Source organism: Columba livia, chromosome Z, assembly GCF_036013475.1.
Source record: "Columba livia isolate bColLiv1 breed racing homer chromosome Z, bColLiv1.pat.W.v2, whole genome shotgun sequence".
Lineage (NCBI taxonomy): Eukaryota > Metazoa > Chordata > Aves > Columbiformes > Columbidae > Columba > Columba livia.
In genome coordinates, this window is record NC_088642.1 from 42,271,930 (window position 1) to 42,299,633 (window position 27,704).

The 27,704-nt window shown below is 41.6% G+C and overlaps 1 long non-coding RNA gene across 1 annotated transcript; it reads right to left on the reverse strand.

The window, feature by feature from the left end:
- Window positions 1-2,720: 2,720 nt before the first annotated feature.
- Window positions 2,721-27,172, reverse strand: LOC110363538 (uncharacterized). Its single transcript, XR_002421706.2, has 4 exons — window positions 26,488-27,172; window positions 23,273-23,321; window positions 6,474-6,699; window positions 2,721-5,529 (listed from the first exon to the last, which is right to left on the reverse strand). It is a non-coding gene; the product is annotated as an uncharacterized LOC110363538 (long non-coding RNA).
- Between the last annotated feature and the right edge of the window lie 532 nt (window positions 27,173-27,704).

Genomic DNA, 27,704 nt, shown 5'->3' on the forward strand with positions numbered 1-27,704 from the left:
CTGGCCATTACTGAAACTTGGTGTGACTGATCCCATGACTGAAGTGCGGCTATCGATGGCTACAGGCGGTTCAGAAAGTACAGACAAGGAAGAAAGAGTGGAGGGGTTGCTCTCTTCATCAAGAAATGGCTAAACTGCAAAAAGTTTTCTCTCAAGAATAGCCATGAGCAGGTTGAAAGTGTATAGATAAGAATCAGAGACAGAGGCAACAAAGGGAACCTTGTGGTTGGTGTCTACTACAAGCCACCTGATCGGGAGGAGACTATTGATGAAACCTTCTTACTCCAGCTACAGGAGGCATCACACTAGCAGGCTCTTGTCCTGCTGGAGGACTTCGATCACCCTGATATATGCTGGAAAAGTAGCACAGCAAGCTGTAGGCAATCCAAGAGACTTCTGGAGCGCATTGAAGATAACTTCTTAAGCCAGGTAGCAGACAGCACTACCATGGGGGATGTGATACTGGACCTGATGGTCACCAGTGCAAGTGAGCTAATCAGGGACACCAAAGTTGGAGGCAGCCTGGACTGCAGAGTTCTTTTTCCCATGGAACTCACAGTCCTGAGGGATGTGGGACAGGACCCTGTGTTTTAGGAAAGCCAGCTTCCAGCTCTTCAAGAAGGTGGTCAATAGAACCTCCTTGAAAACAGTCCTCATGGACAAGGGAGCAGAACAGACCTGGCAGATCTTTAAGGATTGCTGTCCTTAGAGCACAAGAGCTCATGATCCCCAGATATAAGAAATTGGATAAAGAAGGCAAGAGGCTGGTGTGGCTGAGTTGAGACTTGCTTGTTAAAATAAAGATCAAGAAGGAAAAGCACTGGCAGTGGAAGCAGGGACACATATCCTGGCAAGAGTAGAGGGACATGACCCGGTTGTGCAGAGATGGGGACAGGAGGTTCAAGACACAGCTGGAACTGAACTTGGCAAGATACACAAAGAATAAAAGTAGGGCCTCTACAATATATCAACTAGAAAAGGAAGGTCAAAAAAGAGTACCCCCATGATGAGCAAGACTGGCAAACTGGTAACAATGGACCCTCTCTGGAGGAGAAGATTGAGGTACTCACCAACGTCTTTGCCTCAGTCTCCACTGCCAAATGCTCTTCCCACACTTCTCAAGTGGATGAACTGCAAGATGGGAGCTGGAGGAGCAAAGTCCCTCCCACTGTAAGTGAAGATCTGGTTCGTGACCATCCGAGAAGCCTGAAAATACATAAATGTATGGGACCTGACAAGATGCATCCCGGACTCTTAAGAGAACTGGCTGATGTAGTTTCCAAGGTACTCTCCATGATATTTGGGAAGTCACTGCAGTCAGGTGAAGTCCCTACTGACCAGAAAAAGGGAAACATCACATCCATTTTTAGAAAGGGTAGAAAAGAGACCCTGGGAACTACTGATCTGTCAGCCTCATCTCTGTGCTTGGAAAGATCACAGAACAGATCCTTCTAGAAGCTATGCTGAGGCACATGGACGACAAGGAGGTGATTTGAGACAGCCAGCACGGTTTCACTGGGGGTACGTCCTGCCTGACCAAACTAGTGGCCTTCTGTGATGGAGTGACTATGTCAGTGGACACAGCAAGGGCTACAGGTGTCATCTATCTGCACTTGTGTAAAGCCTTAGACCTGGTCCACCACAATATCCTTCTCTCTAATTTGGAGGGATATGATTTTGATGGGTGGTCTGTTTAGTGGATGAGGAACTGGCTGTTTGGTCACACCACAACAGTAGTGGTCGATGGCTCAATGTCTGGATGGTCACAGTTGACAAGTGGTGTCCTTCAGGTGTCTGTACTGGGACCAGTACTGTTCAATATCTTCATCAATGACGCAGACAGTGGGACTGAGTGCACCCTCAGCAAGTGTGCAGATGACACCAAGCTGAGTGGTGCTATTGACATGCCTGAGGGATGTGATGCCATCCAGAGAGGCCTGGAAAGCTCAAGAAATGTGCCTGTGCAGACTTCACGAGGTTCAACAACGTCCTGTGCCTGAGTTGAGGCAAGCCCCAGTGTCGAACAGGGAAAAGAAGGGATTGAAAACAGCCCTGCGGAGAAGGACATCAGACTATTGGTGGATGAAAGATCGGACATGAGTCAGTAACAACAGTTTGTGGCCTGGAGGGCCAAGCGTATCTTGGACTGCACCATAAGGAGCACAGCCAGCAGGTCCAAGGAGGTGATTCTGCCCCTCTTCCCTGCTCTGGTGAGACCTGCCCTGGAGTACTGCATCTAGCTCTGAAGCCCTCAATACAGGAAAGACATGGAAAATCACAAAAATGATCAGAGGGATGAAATACCTCTCCTATGAGAAAAAGCTGAGAGATTGTTCAGCCTGAAGGAGAGAAGGCTAACCTTACTGCAGCCTTTCAGTACTTAAAAGGGCCCTATAAGAAAGATGGGGACAGACTTCCTAGCAGGGCCTGTTGTGATATTACAAGGGATAATGGTCTTAAACTAAAAGAGGAGAGATTCAAGCTAGACATGGGGAAGAAATTTTTTATAATGAGGGATGTAAAATACTGGAACTGGTTGCACAGAGAGTTGGTAATGCATCATCCCTGGAGACATTCAATGCCGGGATGGACAGGGCTCTGAGCAACCTGATCGAGTTGAAAATGTCTCTGTGCATGGCAGGGGGGTTGGACTAGATGACCTTTGAAGGTTACTTCCTGTTGGAGCGAATAAAGGACTCGGCATTCCAATTCAATGTTAATCACGCAAAGCCATTTATTACAGAAACAAGCCTCCTTATATATGCAGTTAATTCCTGATCATGCGTCCACACTCCAAGCATGCATTAACTGATTGGATATCATCTGTGTTCATGAGCTGTCCACGCGCCTGAGTCTCACTGTTGGTAGGTCTGTTGATTTACATTGTGTAGCTGCTAAACGGTTTTACTTCCACAGCAGATCCTGTTTTCAGCTTTCCAAGGTGGCCTTGAAATTCCTTTGGGCCTGACTAGTTCAATAACAAATCTCCATCTAATAGAAATACATCCACAACTTCCGACCCAAACTACGATTTTGTGATTGTATGATTCTGTGACTAGTCCAGGCTGTGACTTCTTACTACTAGCATAAACAGTCGTGATTGCTGTACTGGAGACACTCCATGTTTAAGGAAGAACTTCTCCATGGAAGAGAAAGATCGCCTGGAGAAGGCCAGTGAATTCAGTCCTCTTATTTTTAACTTATTTTCATGTCCTTGTCTGCGAGGGGCTTCCTCAGTATCCATTGTGTTGTTACATTTCTTCCATGGAACTTAGGAACCTTAAAACACAATAACACTAACAAACAGTAGTCTGGTCCTGCTTTTCTTTTATCATCACATCTCATCAATGTAATAGGTGTGTGGTAGAGTTCATTTTTCCGTACAGCTGCTCTCTGCATCTTCCCTAGGAGCTCACTTTAGCTTGCATCCAGATTGGAGGGGAGTTCTACTGAATAAAAGCTGCTGTTTTTCTACAAAGCACCACATTAATGAGGCCTTTTTGTACATGAACAAGTCCACTTTAAATCTGCAGTCTTCATTAACTTGGAGAAATTCTCCTTGATGGCTGCAAGTGGAACAACCCTCAGACTGCTTGCTGGCAAAATGAAACTCTGTTTTGGTTCTGCAGAGGTGCTTTGGTTGAAGTTTCAGAAAGCTGAAGCACTGTTATTAACTGCAGTTGCTCGACATCTTGCAGCCTAAGGAGGGGCTGCAAAAGGGATGTGCAGAGAAGGCCGCGCTGCTTCTGGATGTGCGGGTTGCCAAGCCGCCTGTGTATGTTATGGGGAAAATCGTAACAAAAAATATTGCGAAATATAACAAAAATTGCCACAATAGTAACAATTGCGCTCACTGCCTCTGGTCCTGTTACTGGGCACCAATGGAAAGAGCCCAGCTCCCATGTCTTTGTAATCTTATTTCAGGTCTTCATATACATTAATGAGATCCCCCTGAACCTTCCCTTCTCCAGGATTAACAGCCCCAGCTCTCTCAGCCTTTCCTCATATCAGAAATGCCCCAGTCCCTTAATCATTTTAGTGGCCCTTTGCTAGACTCTCTCCAGTCCATATCTTCCTTGTTTGGGGAGCCTAGAATGGGTCCCAGCATGCCAGATGTGGCCTTATCAGTGCTGAGGAGTGGGGAAGGATTCCCTCCCTCGACCTGCTGGCAATGCTTCTCCTAATGTAGCCCAGGACAGCATTAGCCTTCTTTGTGGCAAGGGCACATTGCTGGGTCATGTTCAGCTTGGTGTCTACCAGGACCCACACATCCTTTTCTGCCAAGCTGCTTCTCAGCCAGGCAACTCCCAGCCTTTATTACTGCTTGGGGCTGTTCATCCCCAGCTGCAGGATTTTGCACTTCCCCTTGCTGAACTTCGTAAGGTTCATCTTAACCCATGTCTCCACCCTGTTGACATCCCTCTGGATATACCCTCTGTGTATCAGTTACTCAGCTTTGTCGTTGAGCAAACTTGCTGTGGGTACATTCTGCCCTGTCATCCAGATCACTAATGAAGATGTTAATTAGGATGGGACTGCCTATTGACAACTGCAGTACACCTCTGGTTACTGGCCTCCAATCAGACCTCCTGCCACCGTTCTCTACATTTGTGGCCTGGACATTGAGCTATTTTTCAATCCATCTCACTGTGTCCTCGTCCACCATGTATATCAATAGTTTGCCCATGAGAATCTTATGAGAGACAGTGTTAAAGGCCTTACTGAAGTTCAGGTAGAAAATATCCATTGCTCTCCCTTCACCTACTGAGCGGGTTGCCATACTACTGTACCATTCAGGCTGAAACAAAGGGACTCAAGCTTCCACTTCACTGCAGTGCCAACAGCTAACTTTCTGACTTAGAATTTCACATGAAAAGTGTTATCTTGTTCATAGCAGAGTAGTGTTTCATTACTGAGGCTGTAGGGCAGCCCTGGTTATGAGAGTACTAGTTTTTACATGAAGTTGTTCAGCCAGATACTGAAAAACAGGCCAGTGTCAAAGCATTTTCTCCATCAGATTTGCTTTCCCTGTTAATGACTGGAAGGTCTTGTTGGAGAAGATGCCAAAAGCAGGAAGTAACCTGTCTATCCCCCTTTAATTCTGATGATCAAACCATCGTTAGTAGGGGATGCTATAGTCTCATGTACCTCTGGACTCCTCTCAGTGAAAGAGAAGATGCAGGAAGGAGGAAAGCCAGGAAGATCTTGAGAGGTTATGAGCAAAACACTATGATGAATACAGTGCAGATTGGACTAACAGTAGTGTCACAGGCTTCATATACAAGCTTGGGTGCTGTCCAGACACCATTTACCCAGTCCTGCTCCATCTGAGGTGAGAGATTTGGCTGATACAAAATTCTTTGCTGCCCTCTTAGTGTGGTGAAGAATCAAAAATGCAAAAGTTGTCCCCTCAGGATGAGGTTCCAGGGGAGAAATGCAGCCACACACTCTCTAGTTGCTTTGCCTGCATCTTTTGTGAAACCTTCATCCTTCAGGAAATTTCCTCATGGAAGGGAAGATGTCTTCTCACTGAAGAAACATATGCTTTATTTTATTTTCTGAAGTACTGTCACTGTGTTTGGACATTTTCCACCCTTCTTCCCTCCCTTGTGCCCTCCCTTCTTCCCCCTTTCCTTCCCTTTCTTCCTTTTTCCCTCCCTCCTTTCCTCAACTGTTTATAATTTTCTGAAATTGTATTGCAGCTTTTCATGAGACCTGTTTTTTATTGGTTTCATTATAACAGGCTCTTGTAGAGTATAGCCATAGGGATAACTGAATGTCTTGACTGATGGTCTCAGCTCAGTTTGATAAGTATTCTCTTAATATGCAGTGCATGACTGACTATAGTAACAACATTTATAATCAGATCAAATAATATTTTGTAGTTGAATCTTGTTCTCAGGAGGATATTTAACTAAGATTCACTGGAGAGCTTCTGGGATAACATTATAAATAAAAAGGGTTCATTTTAATAATCCTGCTCAGTGTTCCTTCACTGGCTACATAATTTTGTTTTTTTCCAACTACGTCAAGACAATATTTTGTCTAGGTAAAATCTTATGTCTGTAGCTTTTTGTGCTTTATTCAAGATTGAAATTTTGAAAATATTACTAATAAAATATTACTAATTATACATATATTATAAAGTTGTGGGTTGATATTACTGTGTGTTGCTCAGACATTTTCATCTCATGGTTGACCTCTCAAAAGGTCAATATGTTGATCTTGCCATCACAACAGCTCTTGGGAGAATGGGTAAGAGAGAGTCAGGCAATGAGGGAAATAAGATTTTTGGTGTCTCCCAGGGAACCTGTGAAAATCGGTGTGATTTTGTCTCATCTTCACGCTATTTCACTAGATTGCCTTATAAGGCAACAATGTTTTTAGTGACAGCCCAGATGTGTGTGATCTAGTTCTTGTAAATGTATGTCAGTGCGGAGAGGAAAAAACAAACATGCACCCAAATTCCTTACCAGATTACAAAGTAAGTGTCCTGGTTATTTCTTCTCCCTTCAACGAGTTTCTTGGTGACTTGAGGTACATCTTTTGTTGATGTCAAACAGTCAGAAAATCCTAAATATTTCCATATCACTTTGTGGCTGAAGGAATTATATCGTGGATGTGGTGTAAATTGATATCAGAAGTCTGATAGCACTTGAGAGTGTAGTGCAGTGAGGCATCTGTCAAAAAGCTGTAATACTGTAAAAGAATTATGAGAGAGTACTTAACCTTCTCTCCCTCCCTTCCTGCTCTTCTCTGTACTAAATCCTCCAGGATTACTGAGAGTCTTTCCCACTTATCCTCTTAAAAAACCCTGAAAAGGTGCTCCTTACTTTCACAGAGTTCTAAGAGACATAAAATGGTCTGTAGAAATGTCATGTTTGGCTATAAAGCCTGCATTATTTCTGGTAACGTTGATCATGGCAAACCAACCAACCAAACAAGCAAGCAAAAAAGAAAACAACAGGAAGAGAAAGAAAAACAGATTATATTTTTTAAATAATAAACTTTGGTGTGAGGTACGAGCTTTTTCTTTTGCAGGGATTTTTTGTGTTAATTCATGGCTTGATTAAATTCTTTGTAGGGTCTGGTTCAGCCAAGCTTAATTTTCTTAATACTAAATGGTTAAGTAGTCTTGCTGAAGCCAACTGGATTTAATTATTTCATTAAACTTTGTTTAATGACTTGATAAGTTGGGCTAGAAAGTGTGGAATAGGATGAAGAGGACTGTAAAAGGGACATATAGTCTACCTTCATGTCTCTCTGATGATCTAACTACCTTAAGCCTGCCTGACACATTATTGTCTAACCTGTATCCAAAAGCTTCCAAGGATGAAGACCATAATACTATCTGCAGCACACTTTGGCTGCATTTCCTTAGTGTATAACACACAACTTGCTTCCATTCATTTAATTCCACTACTTCCTATCAAATTTGTATGTAAGAAAAGTTGTTTGTTGCCTCTTCACAGCAGACTTCTATGTGTCTCCCTTCAAGTCTTTCTTGGGCATTTCAGTTATGTAAATCTCTGCTTGTTCTTTCTGCTTGCCTGAAGTGGTACATGTATTTCTCAAAAGGTCTCGTCCCCATACTGCACAGAATACTCCAGCTGAAACCTCAATGGAGATTATGTCCTACATTCTGTAAACCATTCTTCTAGTCACACATCTCAGGAAAGGTTTTGTGGTTTTGTATTTACTCTTCAGTCCGCATTTAATCTATGGATCAGATGGACCTTTCATCATGATGTGGCAACAACTAGCAATTTGGACACAACAGTAAGACAGTGAGTTCTCCATAAAACGGTGCCCTTTTTTTTTTTTTAATTATTATTATACATATATATACATATAAAAAGATGAATGGTCAGTAAAACCAGAAGTTGTGAAAGTGTTGCTCAGTATATAATATATGAGAAAAATCCCGACTGGAGTACAGCCATCCACTTCCCAAGACAAAAAAGAAAATAGGTCTAATGCCTTTATAAGAACATTTTTTTTATTATTTTTTCTAGTAAGAGAAAAGCTACTGGCAATTAATTTGTTAAGACAAGTTTTGCTGGAACAGTTTCTGGAACATAAATTCTTTCAAGTTGTACTATCTTTCAGAAAGGAGAATTTCCACTGCAATCAATTCTTCATGAGAATGTTTGGACCTAGACAGCATCTCAGAATTTACCCTTCAAACATCTCCATGCTCCTTAACATGAGTCAAAGAAGTAGAAAGAAGGTGAAGCAGCAAGTGCAGGGAGATATCTTGCTCCAAATTTTCAGCCATAACTACAATAGAAAAAGAGAGTCCCTGGGAATTCCATCTGAATGAATGAAACTACTTTCTTTACTCTGAGGGTGGTCAAACACTGGCACAGCTTGCCTAGAGAGGTTGTAGAATCTCCATCTATGGAGACACTCAAAACCCAACTGGACATGGTCATGGGCAACCTGCTCTAGCTGACCCTGTTTCAGCAAGCTGGTTGGACTAGATGATCTCAAGGCATCCCTTTCAACCTCAGCCATTCTGTGGTTCTGTGAACTGACCAAAGTCTTTACTCTTGTGATTTAACTGCCTGCCTCATTTTGGTACTGTCAGGTTTAGTTGGTTCTGGCTTTCGTGAGGGATAGGCCTGAATTTTATTTTGATTTTGCTTGTAAGCTGAGCTGAAAAGGCACTATTCTGTACTAATCCAGCTCTAATAATTACAAAAATGAAGTGGAAATGCAGGTAGAGTACTTCTATGTAACACACACTCCTTCATTTCATCTCTTTCCTTGGTGAAATGCCCATCCTTCCACTGCCCCCTGTTCCCTAGTGGTTTTATGCTAATGGTGATAGTGGGGGATGTTATCGCAAGCTGTCAGCTTGTGGAGTCCTTTGCCAGGAAGAATACGATGCTTCTATTGAGGATTTCTTCTTTCGCCCTCTGGTATCCACTTGGGATCATTTTTACATGTTTGCTGAGATGCTTTTCTCTTTCTCTGCTGGTCTGCAGCTCCATGTTACATCCAAATTTACTATACCTGGCTCCATCTCAATATGTCATATCTTTGTTCTTTTTGTTAACCCCTAACCTAGTTTTGTCCAGCTCCAGGTCTGCACTTTAATTGACCATTTAAAAAGTTATTTGCAGCTGTGCTCCTCTGTGCCACACCTGTGTCTCCACTTCTCAAAGCCTCTACTGTCCTACATGGTCTGTATTTCTCAACACCTTTCCATTGTGTTATATAGTATGTATCTCATTCCAGGCAAAGTATCTGCTTGCCATTGCTGTCTATGTAAAAATAGAGTTCTAGCACAGAAAGAGATGGAAAAATAAACCAAATCAGGCATAGACATGTGTTCACTTAAAGAATTTGCTGTCACAACTAAGAGAAGCAAAACAGAGTTTTGGGCAGGCCAAGGAAAGTTCAAAGAGAGCAAGCCTGACAAGTCTCACCCCACACGTCTTGCAAATTGTGCACAAAGCTCATGGTATGTTTCTGAGAATGTCAGTGCCATATTACAGGGCCACATGATTAACATGCCACTGGTCTCCAGGTTCAACCACACAGTTTAAGGTTACTGGTATACTGTTGTCAGCAGCAGATGTCTTCTCATGCCTGAGCCCTGGGTCATCTTTGATTAACACTTGTTTACCAGACACTGCGTTCTCTTTAACAGCTACATTGTGGTGAGGGTTAATCTCTCAGGAAAACCTTTATTCAACTTTACCTCTAAAACAGGTACCAACTTGAGGACAATTTAGTCTAATAGTGATACTTTCCAACACTCTTTTCCAAATTATTGTTTATTAGTCCACTTAGTTCATGTCCTTAGTTGGATCAAACCGTTATTATGAAACCAAGGGTCTTACCTGTTTACCTGTTTACATGTTACTGAATGCTTCTGTTTTCCTCATCATTATTTTTGGCAGACTTCTGCCTATTTGCTGATGTGTTTCTTTTCAACATAAAATGAATAAATTTTCCATCTGCCTCCAGCCTTACAGTCCATTTGACTTCTGATACAGCACTGTCTATTGCTTCTGTCAGCAATCACTCCGCTGCTGTTTTCAGGCTTTTTGTGCTATTCTGTGAGTGCCCAAATACATGTGTAGGCAGATGAAACTCTGGCAGTTCCTACATCTTGTGCCAGCGTAGTCTCAATCTGAAGTGTCTGTTGCAGCAATCAAAATCCACACATTTTTTTTTCCTGCATTATGACTTCTGGATACCTTTCTGTTTCAAATCTTTTCAGTATTTGGTGTCATGTTCAAAAAAGTCTTGTGCTCCTCACCATAGGTGTGCTGCTGATAGACAAGAATTCCTCAGAACATAAAATTATCATTGTTTTGTGAAGAGTTAATTTGGGATCTTCTGTGATGTCCCCATCTGCTGCTAACACCCTCCAGCCTCCAAGTGTCCTAGATCTCTGCTATTCTGTAATGTTTTATTGTTGTTTTTACAGCCACAAAATTTGAAAGTTCTTCCATCTTCTGTCTCTTGCAAATGTTTCTACTTACCTGGCCTCTTCTAGTATTACTTATTAAAAAAAAATGCTTTATGCATGTCCAATACCACTCCAGCATATTTCTCTTACCCCATTCTTCCAAAAGCGTTGTTCTTTAATGCATTTCATTCTTGACCACTTATGCTGTCCAGTGATCTTTCTGTACTTAGTCTGGCCCTGCTGCCTTGTCTAAATTATTCTGAGTGAAGAGGTGTATTCAGAGCCTCTTCAGAACACAGCAGCTAGCTCTAAGCCATTTCTGGGTGGGTCATTTAGAAACATCTTTTCCCACCCTTACTACATTAGAAGCCAATGGAGATAGACATATTTAGTATAGCTTTTCTTCTATTACTATATTATTCAGTTTGATACAGACTTATATTTTTATATCCCATTTATTAAAAAAAATAGCCTAATGTAACTATGTCTTGGTTTCAGCTGGGATAGAGTTAATTTTCTTCCTAGCAGTTGACAAGGTGCTGAGTTTTGAATTTAGTATGAGAAAAATGTTGATAATACTGTGGTGTTCTAGAGTTTGTTAAGCAGTGCTTACACTAAGTCAAGGTCTTTTCAGCTTCTTATGTCCTGCCAACAAGAAGACAGTTGTTAGCGAATAGACTGCCTCAGCTTATTGAAGTATTAAGTATACTGGTTCTTACAGAACTTGGATAGAAACTGCTCCTACAGAATTCACTTAGCATAAGTAGGTTTGCTTAGAGTAACGTCTGCAAGCTGTGAAACTTCGAACTTTCTGCTTCATTAAGTAAAAAGTGCCCTACAGTCTTCAGGCTAGAAGACACAGAGAGCTGCATCCCTGGAGATAAGTAGTGGAACAGAACAGTGTCTAACAGAATAATGTTTTGGCTGTTACTAAGAACTTATTTCTCCAGCTGCAGGTGCAAAGTAGCAACTGAAGTTTGGAACTTTGATTGAGTGCCCACCTGATGAATATAAAAAGATCCAATTAAGAATGCCAACACCCCAGACTCTAATTTTGCTAGTGGTCTGGAGTGATGCATGGAAACTGGGAGCTTGGATTGTGGGAGTATAGTGTCCAAGATATTTTCCACTGAGGGTCCCTCTTCAGGAGGCAGCCAGCTCAAGTTGCTCTATGCTATAACTTCTGAATAAATTATTTATTTCAGAAAAAATTCTGGAATCTATGTCTGAGTCTCTGCTCTGGGAAACGTAGGGAAAACCTAGGGAATCTGGGAAACCTAGAGGGTAACAACATTAGAAGAAACAGATAGGTGCACTCTATTAATATATGGCTCTGTGTTCAGTGTCACCACCATAATTTTGGCTTTTTTGATAATGGGGTGGTCTCATGGAATGGGGTTTACTGGTCTCTGATGGAGCTCACCTTTCTCATAGAGGGAAGAGACTCTTTGCACATGATCTAGCCGGGCTCATTGATAGAGCTTTAAACTAGACATTATGTGGGAGGGGGATGATATATCAGACTGATCCATGACATGCTGTGGGGTGAGATGCCAAGCACAGAAGTGTGTTATGAAGTAGGCTTTAAACTGAAGAGCTCAGGTGGTGGCATCCAAAGTGGTGATGCTCATGCCATCACATCCAGTTGGGCCAGCCAGAGTAGCGACAAATACTCCTTAGCTGCCTCTCAAGATGAGAACCAGAAAGCCAACCACCTCAAGGGTATTCATGGCTGTGGCAGATCCTTCTACACCCATCATGAGAAACCTGCATGCTCAGTTACTTCTCTCAAGTGTCTATACACCAACATATGAAGCATAGGGAATAAACGAGAAGTATTGAAGATCTATGTGTGTTTTCAGGGCCATGATCTCATTGCTATTACGGAGACATGGTGGGGCAGCTCACATGAATGGAATGATGTCATGGAAGGCTACGTACTCTTTAGGAAAGACAGGCCAACAAGGCAAGGTGGAGGAGTTGCACTTTATGTGAGAGAACAACTCGAATGTCTTGAACTTTTCTTACAGGTGAATGAGGAATGAGTCCTTATGGGTAAAAATTGATGAACAGGGTAACAAGTGGGACACCGTTTTACTACGGGTCACCTGATCAGGAAGAGGAAGTTGATGAGGCCTTCTATGGACTGCTGGAAGTAGCCTCACAATCACATGCCCCGATTCTCACGAGAGACTTCAATCACCCTGACATCTGCTGGCAAGACAACACAGCTAGGCGTGCAGAGTACAGGAGGTTCCTACAGATCATTGATGACAACTACTTGACACAGGTGGTGGAGGAGCCAACAAGAAGACCTGTGTTGCTGGACCTTGTCCTAACAAACCAAGAAGAACTGATCGGAGGTATGAGGCTTAAGGCCAGCCATGGCTGCAGCATCTATGAGATGGTGGAGTTCAGGACCCTGCACAGAGGAAGCAGGATAATAAGTAGTACTAAGTAGGACTAGAAGGTAGGGGGGTCCAAGAGAGCTGGTTAATTTTCAAACATCACTTCCTCCAGGCTCAAGACTGATGCATCCCTATGAGCAAGTGAAGGCAGTAAGAGGCCAGAATGGATGAGTAAAGAGCTCTTGTCAAAACTCAGATGGAAGAAGGATGTTTATGTAATGTGGAAAATGGGACAAACCACCTGGAAGACATATAAGGAGGCTGTACAGTATATAGGGATGTGGTGAGGAAGGTCAGGCTCCACGTGGAACTTAAACTGGCCAGAGGTGTCAGGGACAATAAGAAGGGCCTCCTCAAGTATATTAGCAACAAAAGAAAGATTAGGGAAAATGTAGGTATGATGCTGAATTACATGAGTAGGCTGGTAACAGATGATAATGAGAAGGCAGTGTTACTTAATGCCTTCTTTGCTTCCATCTTTGTTGCTAAGACTCACCCTTAGGAATCCCGGACCCTAGATGTAGGAGAGAAAGTCTGGCAAAAGGAAGACTTTCCCTTGATTGAGGAGGATCACTTTAGAGATTGTTTAGGCAAACTAGACATCCACAAATACATAGACCCTGATGGAATGCACCCACAAGTGCCAAGGGAGTTTGGCAGATGCTATCGCCAAGCCGTTCTCCATCATCTATGAAAAGTCGTGGAAAACAGTAGAGGTGCCTGAGGACTGGAAGAAAGCCACTGTCACTCAAGTCTTCAAAAAGGTCAAGAAGGATGATCCACGAAAATACAGGCCAGACAACCTCACCTCCACCCCTGGAAAGGTGATGGAACAGCTCATTCTGGACATCATCTCCAAGCACGTGGAGGAAAGCAAGGTTATCAGGAGCAGTCAGCATGAATTCACCAAGAACAAATCATGTTTGACCAACCTGAAATTCTGTGACATGAGGTTTACATTTTTTTCTATTTCTCTCCTTAATCCCACTGGAGGGAGGAAGTGAGTGAACTCCTGTGTGGAGTGTATGGCTGCCTGCTGTGTTAAATCACAGCAAACGGCTATTTCTACCCAGCTATTTTTCAACATCTCTTCTGTTCTTTCTCACACATAATTTCAAATGTTTGCCAAACCAAGTTGAAGTTGATTGAGATATGGAAATATCTGAAAGATATGCAAATAAAATGCTCCTGGCTCAGGGAAAGGCATGTGGAGCTCATTTCTCCTTTGAGGCAGCAGAGCACTGGCCAGCAGTCCTGTTTGCATAGAGCAGCACCAGCCAGCACCCTAATACCTCCAGGTCAACTATGGTACACACTGCCTCGACCCCACTCAAGCGAGAGAAAGAAGGAATGAGATGGAGGTGATGGTGGAGGATGGGAAATGTGGGAGTGTACAAGGAGAGATTAGGAGAGATGGCACAGAAAGACTGACTTCATCTGTTCTGTGTTTCTTGAAACTGCCAGTCCAAACTGGGGTGCAGTGATACTGCAGCATGCAGCACAGCTGCAATGATGGTAGTCAACAAGGGCAGCAGGTTCTGTTAATGTTCTTAAAATCTTTTTTTACCTGTCTCTAAAGTGGCATTGATAATGGCTGCATTGGACAGGGTTTTAATAGAAGCTGCAATGTTAGACTGCAATCTCTGTCATGTATGTGGTGATTTCTGTAGGGAACATTGTGCTGTTTTCTCTGGAGCATTTCTGTGATTGAGAGGTGGTAACTGTTTGCCTTGAGCTTTGTTTTTGAACAGCTCTGAACCGTAGGAACCAGTTTTTGCAAGAAGAGGTCACACATCTTTGGGATTCACTTCTGCCAAAACATGCAACCTTTTAAAGTACAGGTCTAAACTAACACAAAAAAAGCTTCTGACCAAAGGGCCCCTTGGACAGCATTCAGAATTCATTATATCTGTGGCTGTGAAGAACTACACTTTATCCATCTTTGGAAGGGCACCATGATGTGCCATTCAGAAATAAATATCTGTGCATGCATTAATTATATAATATAATGCATTATTATAATTAAATTATTATAATTAAATAATGATAATGCATGCATTAATCACAGTTAAATCTGTGATTTAACCCAGCAGAAATAAAGTGCTGTACAGCATTCTGCTTTCCACTGTCTTCACTGGGACTGGCAATTCTTTAAGTGTAGAATAATACAGGGTTAGAAACACATTAAGCAAGGATGTGAAATATATTGTTTTAGTCGTTTTTGTTCCCCTTGAAAAAATTCCTGGGTAAATAATAAAGTGACTTGGACACTACCTCACTAGATGATGTGTATATAACATGCGTCTTGGTTAGATCATGCAACATAGATATATCTGTCAACAGATATTTTAGTAGCTAGAACTCTACCCACTTATTTCTCAATTAAATGCCAGCTGCAGCACATTTTCTTCATGTTAATTCATTAATTAAGTGTGGAAATGCCAGAACATACTACAAAACATCATTTGTCACAGTTCTTGCTAAACTGGACATAACAATGTCTGGTTAATGCTAGTGTTTCATTGGGTTACCACTCAGGCATTATTATAGCAAAAAACAAAACCAAAACCAACAAGCTCACAAACGAAAATGAAGCATGCAGAAACATCTCTTAATTGTCGTTGGTGCTGAAGATGTTCAGGATCAAGGTTCACCATCATCATATGTCTTGTTCAGTGTTAACCACAGGGGAATCAGGACAGGCCATAAATTGAGTTCACTCTCAGAGCAACACAGTTTTCCTGATGTTGTGTGTGAATTTTCACAGTGTACTGAGTGACTGAGCACTTTAGTTCTTCTCCGGGTTGGGAACAGTGAGGTGACAGGGCATTTCGTCTACTCTCGGCTCTTTGGCAAGCCAGCCTGAAGACTGATTGATGGATCCTCACACTTGCCTCTACCTAGCATTTGGAATAATGTATTCAATAAGAATTCCAGAAATACAAGTTCTTGCTGCTTTGAAAGACCCGATCTTACCAGATATGTCTGAGCCAACTGTCTTTGGAGGTTAAAAGCAGTTGATGCCCTTACTTTCAGCTAATGAGAAGTATCATCTCTAATATGGACTCATGCCAAGTGTGTTTCTTATTGCTTGGTTAAAAAGGTCAAGTTTGTCTCTGAGGAATGATTTTTAAAGGTTACTTTAATGTCAAATTAATGATTTTGATTTCCTAGTAATACAGTTTCCAGTGTTTGGCAGATTCTATTAGTGAAAACAACTGTTGGGTGACATTTTATAAACATTCTGCTCTTTTGGCTAGCTGAGACTTTGAAGTGCAGTGATTAAATAGGGAAGGTCACAAGAGCATATCTGAAACAGCTGCCCCTGATATTACACTCTGAAGTACAATTTCTCCCCCTGGACATTTTCTGCTAACCTGCTCATCCATATCCATGTATTAGACACTATGCTACTTTGGCAGTTGTAGCCCTTGACTTGGAATTGGATGCCCCCTTGTTCAAGACATATGCACACACTTAGCACCTTTCCCTGGTCCAGGAAAGTTTCGTATATACATTCAGAAGGGCTAGGAAGAAGTACAAGGAAAAACACAGAGAGAATTTCTTTTATAAGGCCATGCAACAGATCAGTAGCTAAATTGGGAATAGAGCCCAGATGTCTTGTACCTCTATCCTGTGTACTAGCTACCTGATCCATTGTCAGATTACATGAGAATGCATTTCGGGCACCACTGAATTAGAAAAGGTATTTGCTGTCTCAAACAACCCTGTCATAGTAGATTTATTAATACGGTAACTTCCATTACATTTTTCAAAACGAATAGTTGATTTCTTGATTTTTCAAAGGTATGACTAGTTTTGAAGGCTGGAAGAGGTAGATACCAGCATAACTTGTCAGGGTCATTTGCTCTAAAATGCCATTGCTGGGACTTAGTTCAACCACAGAAGCTCCCAGGACTCTAGATGAGAAATCAGTCCTCCTCTCTGAAAGCCTCCATTCACAAAGTGAGAACTAGTTCCCAGTTTGTAGAATTTGAACCCTGAATAGAGAAACTGAAACAAAGGATCCTTTATCTCTTATTTGACGATGTTCTTGTCTGCTTAATAAGCTTTTTGAAACAATGAACAATTATTATCCATTATCTTACATTCCTTAAAGGGACTACTTCCATTGTAAAAAATTTCCTGCTTAGTAAGACTGAAAATCATCTTTGTTTGCTTCTAGTATATTTTGATCCATTCTCAATGGTGGATACTTCAAATTGCCATTGATTTGCTGGAAAATAAAATCCCACCAATATCCAGATTGCCTTTCTAGACATGCTAATGCACAGGCAGATTTACTACATGGCCCCTTTGGGCTCTTTGTGCTCTGTTTGCCTGTGCAGTCTCTTAAGTTTGTAACCACACATACCAGGTGGATGTGCATCCATAAACATGAGAGTAGGGCTCATTAGCTTTCTGCTGGGTGCCAGCTTATTGTTGGAAGCTGGTCCAGCATGTACCCTGTGTGAGATTTGCTTTTGAATAAATAATTTTATAGCAATAGTAAAAAGGTCTGCACAAAGATTTATTTTTCAAAGCTTCAATTTAATTTCCTCCTCTGCTTATCCATTACAGAGACATGGGCTTTTTAATGTTCTCTTGCTGAAATTGTTTGTACCTCTAGGAACCAGTCTTGCAGCATCACTGCTGTCTTTGCTAAATGTCAAGCAGGAACAGCACCACTCTCTTTAATGTATCAGCAACACATGTATACCTGTGTTTTGCTGACTTCACTTTGGAGTTAATTTTGGCCAAGAGATAAGAATGGATTGTCACAACTGGATGTTTATGCATATTCTTGTAGCACCCAGTGCCACCAGACAGGGAATATCTTGTCATTGCCACAGGTACTTCTGTTGAACAGAAAGACATAATTACATTTGAAGGCAAGACAGGACTAGTAGGTGCAGATGGACATGGAATCACAGGAAGCACTGGTAATTTTTATTATCATAGTAGAGTTATTATGACTCATGTTCTTCTGTGACCTGTGGCAAGTTTTAAAGGGGGCATTTGTAGGAGAACAAGGGGACATTACGATGTGTATAGGGAACTCTCTTGGTTGTGATGGCCTGAGATTCCTTATGGAAAATCGTTTATGTGGGAAAGAAGCCTGGTACCTTAGCCATGACTCCTTTCATGGCATGGAAGAGACTTTTAAACAGAGGCAAGTACTTTGGCCCTGAGTGTGATAGAAACCAATGAAGAGAGCTGGTGACAGAGGTTTTGTTATTCTGGTTTGTGGCAGATGGTAGCCTGGATCTCTGCATGATACTTCAAACTATCCTTTTGGAGATAGCTCCTTTTGTTCTGGTGCTGTATTCAGAAGATATAATCACAAAAACAAAACAAATTTTGTAATTTTTGCACTGCTGTGATCATTGGAGGACTGGGATAGAGAGGAAGTGTCACTACAAGTTGCGTAGTTTCTGAAGGCAGAGTTTTGGTTTTCTTTCACATTCGGTTCCATTGTCCATGCTGTACGTAGTGTCTTGGCAGATCTGCCAGTAGAAGGGTTAAATTCAGATCTAGCAGGCTGTCAGGTCAGACCAGAGAAGTACAGCTTTAGTTGTGACATGCAGAGCACATGTCAAAAGAACACATTTAATTTGTGCTACCTTTCTGAAGTCAAAGATAAGCATGATAAAGTATGTCAAGGAAAACATCCATACCAGAAAACGTGAAAGGAAAGAAAAATGCATCTGATTTTCCTGTGCTGTGAAACTGAAGCAGAAAAATACAGCCTTCGCTAAAATAAGTATTTATCAAGACAAATACAAAGAACATTTATTACAATTCTTGGAGGTTTCTCCTGTGGTTTGAATAAAGCCAGTGAGCTGCTGTCCAGAGGCATCTCTGCACATCACTTTGAGATCATTCGTGTACTGCTCAGTTTGCAAGTATCCAGCTTGCCCGGTTCTTCCATTCTGAGATTACTGAAGCAGCATTATTGAACAGCTCCAGAAATAGTCCAGGTTTGATGTATTGAATTGTCAACAGTTATTATAAGAGAAATCTATCTGTTACGTGATATTTCCTGAAAGCACTCAACTACTTTTGCATCTCTTTACTAGACATAACTGGGCATTAAAAATAAAGAATGAATGCCAAGCATGAATATTTTTCTTCAAGGATGCAAACCCTCCAAATATAGCAGTGCTCAGAAACTCAGCTTTCCATAAAGGAAATGTGTCTGCCCTGTTTCCTTTGTAAATCAATAGCATAACAAGACAGGGTTTAGAGTACATTTTGTGTTTCCTTTCCTTCTGCGCCTTTTGATTCTCATTGTAATATCATTAGGACCAAACCACAAGTTAAAAAATGTGGCAATCCCACAGAGGATGAAGGAGTTCAGTGAATCTATTTTTCCTGTAATGAAGGAAAGAGGGTTTAGCCAAACTCATGTGACTGTATGTGCCACTATTTCTTTCAAGTCTCTTCGTGCTTGTGTGTGTGTATTCAAGTTTTTCAGTCAAGATCAGATAAGTCTTTCGACAATATTTGCATTTCCTGCAAAGTCTCTTATGCCATGGGATATTTATGTGCCTTTGTTTCTGTATTGTCAATTATCTGTTCTATGTGGAACATTTCTGGACTGTCAGTGAAATCCATCTTAACAGATGGGTAGGGAACTACTGCAGTCGTCAGGTTTCAGTCCTGGGCCTCCTTCTTTCTGCAGTCTGAACTTTTGACATCAAAATGGCCTGCCAGAGCACAACTCTGCTAGTTGACACAGAAATATGAGGGTGAAGTAAACAAAGAGGAGAGTTAAAATGAGGTAGAAAACAATTCTAAGTGAGATATGGTTTGTGTCTGGCCATTTTTTACCAGTTTAAAATCATTCTGATCCTTCTGTCCAGCTGGCTGTATAACATGGGTCATGCAACTCCACATGCTATTTTCTGTGTCTCCAATATCACTTGGAAAGCTATTCAGTGCTGAAAAGATTTTCCAAGAAATTCTTTCCATCCAAGGAAATGGAAAATTTGCATCTAAGTATAGTACAGACCTTCCCATGGTCCCACTATCATCCTACAGTTAATCCTTTGACACAGACTTCAATTAATCAAAGTTGAAATCAAAGCAGTAGCACTCCGCTTTTCAAGATTTGCATTAAAACAATTAAAATCTGTTTCAGCAAAGCAATGTCCTTGAAGTTAAATGTGATACTGGGCTCCACCAGAAGCTTTTGTTTTGTTGCTCTCTTTTACTTAGACTCCACAGACTGCAGTACTGGGGTAGGAGAGCGTCACACTGCAGTGCACAGTCATCAGCTCTCAGTGCAGGCTTTGGAGGCTGCAGTGTAAGACTGCAATGCTGCACTGCAGAGCTGCTGAACGTTGGAGAAGCCTCAGTTAGACGTGACTGAACAAGCAGTTTTCACTTGGGTGTTTAAATCTGTTTTGCCATCAGTGAGCAGACTATGTTCTTCGCAAATACTTCCATCAGAGACAGGGGACTTGAAAGAAAATCAAGCATCTGTTTCCCTGTCAGGTGGCATAAAAGAACACTAACTTTGGCAGCCTTCTTTTATACACAAGTGCTGGCCCAGAGCATTGTTTGCAAAAACAGTGCAAAAAACAGTGCAAAAAATCCCGAGGTCTGTATTTTATGGGTCCTCAAAACATAATGGCAAAAGGGAGTGGTGACCAGCAGCAACACAGAATATGGAGCTGACACAAGGTAAGAAATTCCTGCTCCATAGGAGTGCTGAGGGTTTTTTTATTTGAATGATTCAGCTTTCATCAGGAAAATTCAACAGGAAGCTGCAAGTTTTCCCTGTGTCTTTCTCAAGGCTGTGCAGGGCTGGCACTGTGGGACTGTTATGGTTAATAGCTGGTTTGGCAAGATGAGAAGCAGCCTATCTGTCTTTCTGAGGTAGAGTCAAATCTGTCCTTTTCTTCCAGACATTCATGACCACTACTGGTTGTTCTGATAGGTGAAAACTGCCACTTCCAAACTGGTTGTTGACCAGAAGTGCTTGATGTCGATAAGGCTCTGTGAGGATGTATGCACTGGAGGCATATGAAGAAGGTACTGTGTGGCAGATCACTGTTGCAAAAAATTATTTGCTATTTCCTGCACCTTTGTGCAGTCCTGTTCTTGGAAAGCCAGTTCTGTGCTGAGGAGAAATATCTAGAAGATAGTGTTTTATGAGATGATGTAGCCTGGCCTAGGACTGGCCTCAGATATTTACAGTCTGTCAGTGTGCTCCTAGTGGAAGACAATACAAAATATTTTGACATATTTAAAACCAACAGGGTCTCTGCCTCTTTGAGAGCACCAGAAATGGCTCTGTTTTACTCTCCAGCAAGAAAATGTATCATTCAGCTATCTCCTGTTCTGGTTCCCACAAGTAATGTGATGTGGCTAGACAAGGACTTTGTCCACAGATATGTATATTCAGAACCAGATGTGCCCATTTATACATGAGTATAGATTATTATGTAAAGCAGAACTCCTCCTCAAATGATCATATTAAGAATACTGCCATGTAAATTAAAGGAATAGCAAACAGGGGGCTGCCTGTGTCCCTTGGCAGAGATGATTTTCTCCTAGAAAAAAGCTCTGCAGCAGCCTCCATAACACTGAAGATCTTGCAAAGAACTAGAGGTTTGAGCCTGCTCAAGACACAAACTCAGTATCTGAGATGGGGGAATGATGTTGCACGTACCTTGTTTCTATAAACTCACGTGACTAGTTCACAGCATATGTCTTATGATAGATGGGTATTTAGTTTGATACAGAAAGGTTCTTCTCAAGTTCTGAATTTTCTTGAGTCAAACCATTGCAGGAAGCCTTTACATGTTGGTAAGACCAGAATCATCCAAGAAAGAGACAGACCTCTTCTCAACGTTATGAACAAATAGCTACTTGCATCTTTGCTGCCTTCTTCTCACAGGGTATGAGAATAAACTTCTACTGTCTGGCCCATTCAGTTCTCACCATGTGTCAAAGAGTGATGATGCTGCCACGATGTCAAAGGCTTTGCACACAATAGGTTCAGAGGATGGGAGACAAGTTCTGACTGAAGAGTGATGATTTTATCTCTCAAGGCTGCAGAACAAACCATTCTCCATAGATCTATTTTTAACACACTTGCTGCTTTCCAAGCTGATAAGAACCAGTCTAACACTTCTAAAACAATGGACAGTTCAAAATAAGATGCATGTGCAGCTTCAGTTCAGCACATTTCTTGTTCAATTATAATTCACATAACACACTTGGAAGAGATTGTCCTTTTTTTTTGGCTGTTAAATCTTTCAAAAATATTTCATCTGTGATTCATCAGTTGCCAAGGACAGGGGAAAAAAAAGACCATTACTTTGTGGGTACGCTTGCATTTGTATTATGTGTGTAAGCTTAACGGTTGTCTTAAAGAAAGATGTGAAAAAAATGATCGAAGCATATAAAACATAAAGAGTTCACAATTTTTGCCACATTTTTAAAAATAGCAGCAGAAAGTCTTAAATATCAATATATTATCTTTCCAAAAAGAAAGTGGTACAATATTACAAAGATTAATTCCAAATATATTGTGCTCCAAATCTTCCTTAAAAGAAAACAGAAGTAAAAACCTGTCTGACTGACACACAGGAGAATGGAAAGTCTTTTCATTAGCTAAATATAAGTTCGTCAACCCCATGAGGTAATTTTTTAATATTTTATCATTTCCATTTTTAGTTAGATATTAGTAAAATTTAAGTGTACTGGATGTTAGAGGTGGTTTTAATTATAATTAGGCCTACTTCGTTGTTGTTGTTGCAGCAGTTTAGTTCTGTTTAGTCCTGTATATGACTTCTAATAAAACTAATTCAACACATAGTTTTCTAGTTCATGCCAAGAACCTCTAAAAAGCTGAGTGACATTTTTGGATGCTGAAGAAAACGAAATTTTGAAAGAAAAGGAAAAACCTCACTTACTACACAGAAATGGTTCCCCCCAAAATAAGTGCTTCCTCACCAAAAACATTTCAATTAGAAATCTGGCTAGTCTGTCTCATCGATAAGGTACTTTCCTCTGCTCTCAACTATCATACCATTTATCTCTCAATATTCAAACTACAGTATCCTTGCTTATGTCAGTAACCACAATCTTAGAAAAATCTGCTTCTGAGAGAGGTGTGGATGACTCATTGTCTTAAATATGACTGACTCAACCAGTAGAACTCAGGTGATGTGCATAGATAGAGAAGTAAAGCCTATTCCCAGGAGTCTGGAAGAAGGCACGGGTGGTCTACCTGACTAATAGAAAAGCTACAAGAGGAAAGAGGAAAACAAGATGAAGAAACTGATAAAAACTCTTCTGGAAAGAAAAACACAAGTTAAGGGGACAGAGTAACAGTGCGGGTGAAAGGAAAACGCCAGGACATTCATCGAAGAACATCAGGCTGAGCGGGAAAGGCCGAAGTTAAGCAATGAGATCTCCTCACCTGGTGCTGCAGGACATCCTTCCTTGTCTATCCTGGAAGCTTTGAAAAGCTGTAGGGAGAATAAACAGAATAAGAATAAAACTGAAGTCCTCAGTAGCTGACAATCTCAACTTCAGATTTGTTCTTCAGGTGCTGAAATATGCATCTGAGATTCCAGATGACTCTTCTGAGATCCTAACAAGATTAAGGCATTTGCCAGAAATGCCAGTTTTTAATGATTTGCCTGAAGCACAGTGTGCTTCAGCTCTCACCCTGACTCTTAGGGGCTCTCTCAGTGTGCAACCCAATTTCCTTTGATTTGTCTTCAGCTGTAGTCAGCTGTCCAGGTACTTGTACACATATATTTGTGAGATTGGAGCCCTGAGTAATCATGACAAAGCAGAGTAATACCTCTGAATACGTACCTCTGAGGGAAAGCAACATGGGCCTCTATACCACTGCTTGATATTGTTTCATAGTGGTCAGTCTGTTGTTCTCTAGGAACATCTCATACCTCTGTAAAGAACTGACCTTTCCATATCATAGAGGGTACTCATGTTTCATAGAGATACTGAAAGCATGATCCATCTCTGCTCATGACCGTCAACAACTTGCACTTGCTCTTTTAAAACAGACATTTCTTCATCCATTTAAAGAGTGATTCTCATTAATTTTTCCTTCTTTTGAGTATTCCAACTGGGGGAGAACTTATTCATTGACTTTATTTTGTCCTAGAAAACATGTTTTGGAGTTGTCCTATCGTTTATAAACTCTAACAGTTCTTATCTGGAAAATCTTTTTACATTTTTGACATCTTCTTTCACAGTATTGGTTTGCCTTCTCCTTGCTGCTCACTAACATTTCACTTAGTCTGAGTTTAGATAACTATTCACTGTCCTGGGGAATGGGCAGAGCTCCTTAATGCCTCATCAGTCACTCCTGAGTACCTAAGCCTCATGGTTTACTGGTCTCTGTAAGAAGCTCTGCATCCCCATGCAGAACAATATACATTTGTAACTGCTTTGCATAGTATCTATTCTGTACATAGTATATAGAAGGTGAATTATTTGAGATCTGCTACATCTTTTGGAATAAGTAAACAGACTGCTACTACTATGAAAAATAATAAATAGACTTCACCGTGCAGAAGAGAAACTGAAAAGGGATATGACAGGGGTCTGTGAATTCTTGTGTGGTGTGGAAAAAGTGAATAGAGTTTGACTATTCACGGTCTTTTCAAAACAAAAACCAAAACCACCAAGCTCAGTAGGAATGTTAATCTGCTTGGGGGTAGGAAGGCTCTACAGGGGGAGCTGGACAGGCTTGATTGATGGGCTGAGGCCACTTGTATGAGGTTCAACAAGGCCAAGTGCTGGGTTCTGCGCTTGGGTCACAACAACCCCAGGCAGCATTTCAGGCTTGGGGAAGAGTGGCTGGAAGAAAAGGACCTGGGGGTGATGGTCAACAGTCAGCTGAACATGAGCCAGCAGTGTGACCAAGTGGACAAAAAAAACAACAGCATCTTGGCTTGTATCAAGAATAGCGTAGCCAGCAGGACTAGGGAAGTGTTTGTCTCCCTGTACTCAGCACTGGTGAGGCCACACCTCAAATACTACGTTCAGTTTTGAGCTCCTCACTACGAAAGAGACATTGAGGTACTGGAGAGAGTTCAGAGAAGGGCAACAAAGGTAGTGAAGGGCGTGGAGCACAAATCTTATGAGGAATGGCTGAGGGATCTGGGGTCGTTCACCCTAGGGAAAAGGAGTCAGAGGGGAGCCCTTATTGGTCTCTACAGCTACCTGAAAGGAGGTTGCAGCATGGAGGGTGCTAATCTATTCTCTCAAGTAGCAGGTGACAGGACAAGAGGAAATGGCCTCAACTTGTGCCAGAGGAGGTTTAAATCGGATATTAGGAAAAATTTCTTCCCGGAAAGGGTTGTCAAACACTGGAACAGGCTGTCCAGGGAAGTGGTTGAGTCCCGATCCCTGGAGGTGTTTAAAAGATACGTAGATGAGGTTCTTAGGGACAAGGTTTAGCGACAGTGTTAGGTTAACTGTCGGATTCCATTATCTTGAGGGTCTACTCCAACCAAAATAATTCTATGATGCTAATACTCTATGCAAGAGGGTGCTGTCTGATGTTCTGAAGCTCTTACAGCCTGAAGAAGACTTGTGTGAGGTGGGGAAGCCACAGAAAACTGGAGTTTGTCTGACTGTCCATTAAAAAGGATAACCAGACCTAAAGCCCATGAGGACAGGTTGATTGTTAATTTGGATATCAAGTTCTCCTGGAGTGGAAGAAGCTAGAGCTGAATAGTTACATAGTCCTCAGTCCATGCAAGTGCAATCCTATAGGGGAGTGACACAGGCACAGGGAGGTTATATTATCAGATCTAAGAAGTGAACCTTGCTTCCCCATCTGATGCCTTCACCCCTACATGCCCATAGTACCTTGCTGCTGTGTTAGTTTGGCCTTCTAATGAGAGGAGCTTGAGTCTGTCCACAGTCCCTACAAACAGACTTAAAACAGGGTAAACCAGTCTGTAGGGATCACTACAGTGGTTCAGACCTCTGCAGTGCACCAAGGCCAGATCTGATCAGGGCCGAACAGCACTGGCATATAGTACTGATGATGGGCATTAAGAGAAGATATCTGGCTCCCCGGCCAGCCCCTTAGAAAAGAAAAGCCTGTCCTTTGGGAGGCTTGAGTGTGTCTGTTGTTTCAGTAATCACTCCTCAGAGCCTGTGTTGGCAAAACCTTAATTTGAAGAGGAGTTGGTGAGCCCTAGTGGCAACATCATAAGATCAGACACCGAAACTTATAGATCTCCAAACTTAGGAACTCACTGATGCTTCAAGAACACTGGGAATGTATGCTGACTTATTCCAACTCCTGTGAGGAGGCATATCATTCCTCACCTGCTAATCAACTGTCATCACTTTTGCACTTAAGCTGTGTGCCATAGTAGGAGCCAAACTTATGCTTCTCATATTACCACTGGAGTGTCTGTGACACTCAGGAAGCTTCAGTCAAAAAAATACATGAATTTCATTTTTAAAGTAAGAAGTCTTAACTCAAAAATATGTAAGTGCCTCCAGTCTTTCTGCTTTTCTTTGTGACTGGAAGAATGTGGAAGTGAGCTTGGTATGTAGTAAGGAGGGAAGAGGAGAGAACTGCATAAAGATGACGGCCACTTCAAATGCATTAATGCACTGTCCAGGGTGCTCAAAACTTACAGCAGTCCCGCTGAAACAGGCAATTCTCCTTGGGGTCTCTCTGCTCAGAAAGAAAGAGACAATTTTATGCACCTTATTAGTATGCTTAGGGAAAGATTTACATATAAAATTCTACCTTGGTGGACAGAAGCAACACAAGGTGGTGACATTTTTTAATGACAAAAACATCCAGGCACAACCTCCCCAACATACAGTATTTCCCCATAAATTTTTTCATATTTACAATTTGTTAGATCATGCAGGAGGTAGAATGAGTCATGTGAAAGCTTCTCATGCTAAGTTATTGAATCAAGGCAGAATAGGTGAAGAGTTCTAAAAACAAACCCAGGGAAACAGACCATGTTCTACAGTTCTACAATTAAGATCTCTTGACAAAAGAGAGTCATGAAGGGTCAGCATGAAATCTGGAAGGCTTTGAATCAAGAAAGCAGAGCAATCTATGTTGAATCTGAAAGGCCATGTGCACTTTGCTTTCAGCTTCTTGTGCCTAAGAGGAGTGATTAAGTTTCATGCCCACCTCATTTTTTTCCCCATGGCATGAATGTCCTTAGGGATGAGATTTAGTTTCCAATTTTTGATAATGCTGTATGAAGAACTACCCTGGCTGCTGAAATTCCTGCTCAACAGCTCAAACCTGCAGTATCTGGCCAGGTTTGATTGCAGGGTGACAATAAACCGTGGCAGATGTTTTATTAACCCACTCTTCCCCCCAGTCCCCCTTTTGCCTCCCCCTCCCCACTAAATACAGGTGATTGGAAGGGAAAGAAGGACAGAGACAAGAGAGTTGGAAAAAATTAAAAATGTTTTACTAATGCTACTAATAAAATAGATAAAATAATAGAAAATATACAAAACCAATCTTGAAATTCCCGGCAGCAGCATAGCCTGCACCTGGAAGTCCTGGATTGGATTCTGCAGCAAACCAGAACTGGATTCAGTCTGTCACTAGGCCTCAGTTCACAGGAATGACTCACAAGGTCCTCTCCTAATGTCAGACATAGGGAAAAGGGAACGAGATTCTTGTGATCTCCCACTTTTATATGAAGTATCATGTGAATGGGGTGGAATACTCAGTTGATCAGTTTCAGTCACCTGTTCAATTCACTGCTTGCCTCTCTAGCAGGATGTGCATCTTTATCAGAGACCTTGCATTCCTTTGCTATGTCTACCAAAACATGTATCTAGCTTTTAGAAAAGTGCAGCTAGTAAGAAGACTT